Source organism: Otolemur garnettii, unplaced genomic scaffold, assembly GCF_000181295.1.
Source record: "Otolemur garnettii isolate 467f Iridium unplaced genomic scaffold, OtoGar3 scaffold00091, whole genome shotgun sequence".
Lineage (NCBI taxonomy): Eukaryota > Metazoa > Chordata > Mammalia > Primates > Galagidae > Otolemur > Otolemur garnettii.
In genome coordinates, this window is record NW_003852486.1 from 5708696 (window position 1) to 5710867 (window position 2172).

The following is a 2172-nucleotide window of genomic DNA, read 5'->3' on the forward strand; positions in this document are numbered from 1 at the left end:
TAAGTGTATGTGGCTGGTGCCTTAGCCACTTGAGCCACAAGTGCCAAGACAGGATCTCATTCTTGCTTCAGGTGGTCTTGATCCTCCTGCCTTGGCCTCCCAGAGTGCTAGGATTACAGATGTGAGCCACTTTGCCAGCCTCAGATATATATTTGTACATCTGTATTCATAGCACCATTATTCACGATAGTCAAAAGGTGGATACAGCCAAATATCCAGCAAAAAATGAAAAGATAAACAAAATGGGATATGTACATACAATGGAATATTATTCAGCTGTAAAGAGGGAGGTAGTTCTGACACATGCACAACACAGATGAACCTTAAAGGCATTATGTTAAGTGAAATAAGCCAGATACTAAACGACTAACATTGTATTATTCCACTCATATGAGCTACCTAGAATAGTCAAATCCATAGATACAGTAGAATAGTAGTTGCCAGAGGCTGGAGGAGAACAGAAAGTGAATGTTTAATTCGTACAGAGTACCATTTTGCAAGATGGAGGGTGGTGATGGCTACACAACGGGGTAAATTGCTTCCTGCTACTGAACTATACACTTCAAAATGGTTAAAATGGTAAATTTCATGTTATATATATTTTACCATATTTCTTTTTTTTTTTTTTTTTTTTTGCAGTTTTTGGCAAGAGGCTCAGAACCCACCAGCTCTGGCATATGGGGCTGGCACCCTACTCCTTTGAGCCAGAGGCACCACCCTATTTTACCACATCTCTTAATAAAGCACTGCAATTATAAAATTAAAGAAACTAGAAGCTTGAAAATCCAGATATACAAAATAGAAGTATTATTGGCTGTGTGGGGACAGAGAGATAAGTCATATTATTAAAGTTATCTTTGGAGCTCAGCGCCTGTAGCTCAGTGGCTAGGGCCAGCCACATACACCAGGGATGGTGGTTTCAAACCTTGCTTGGGCATGCTAAACAACAAATAACAAAATAGCCAGGCTCGGCTCGGCGCCTGTGGCTCAAGCAGCTAAGGCGCCAGCCACATACACCTAAGGTGGCGGGTTCGAATCCCCAGCCCGGGCCCGCCAAACAACAATGATGGCTGCAACCAAAAGATGGCCAGGCATTTGTGGCGGGCACCTATAGTCCCAGCTACTTGGGAGGCTAAGGCAGGAGACTTGCTTGAGCCCAGGAGTTGGAGGTTGCTGTGAGCGTGATGCCATGGCACTCTACCCAAGGGGAAAGCTTGAGGCTCCATCTCAAAAAAAGAAAAAAAAAATAGCCAGGCTCTATGGTGTGTGCCTGTAGTCCCAGCTACCTGGGAGGCTGAGGCAAGAGAATCAGTTAAGCTCAAGAGTTTGAGGTTGCTATGAGCTGTGACGCCATGGCCCTCTACCAAAGGCTATACAGTGAGACTCTGTTTCAAATAAGTAAATAATATTTAGCTTTGGCTTGAGATTCCTTTCCTTTTTTCCTTTTTTTTTTTTTGAGACAGAGCCTCGAGCTGTTTTCCCTGGGTAGAGTGCTATGGCATCACAGCTCACAGGAACCTCCAACTCCTGGGCTTAAGTGATTCTCTTGCCTCAGCCTCCCAGGTAGCTGGGACTACAGGTGCCTGCCACAATACCCAGCTATTTTTGGGGGGTGGGGTGGGGGTTGTAGTTGTCATTGTTGTTTGGTGGGCCCAGGCTGGATTCGAACCTACCAGCTCTGGTGTATGTGGCTGGCGCCTTAGCTGCTTAAGCTACAAGTGCCGAGCCTACTTTTTTTTTTAATTTCATGTTAATGTGAGGGTAGAAAGCACTGGGTTAAAATATTTGCATATGTTACACAGATTCCCTTTTGTAGTTGTGCCAACCACTGTTATATTTCGAAGAGACAGCTCTAACTAGATGACTCCATGAGGGAATTATTGTTGGGGATTCATTGAGGGTACAAAGAACCAGTTTATATTGATTGCATTTGTTAGATAAAGTCCCTCTTATAATTGTGTCCTGCACAGTGTTTGGGGTCTTTATTTAGAAGTTTGGTAGCTCTGAGCCTGTGGCTCCAGTGGCTAAGGCACCAGCAACATACACCTAAGGTGGCGGGTTCAAATCCAGCCCGGGCCTCCAAACAATAATGACAGCTACAACCAAAAAATAGCCAGGCCTTGTGGTGGGCGCCTGTGGTCCCAGCTACTTGGGAGGCTGAGGCAGGAGACT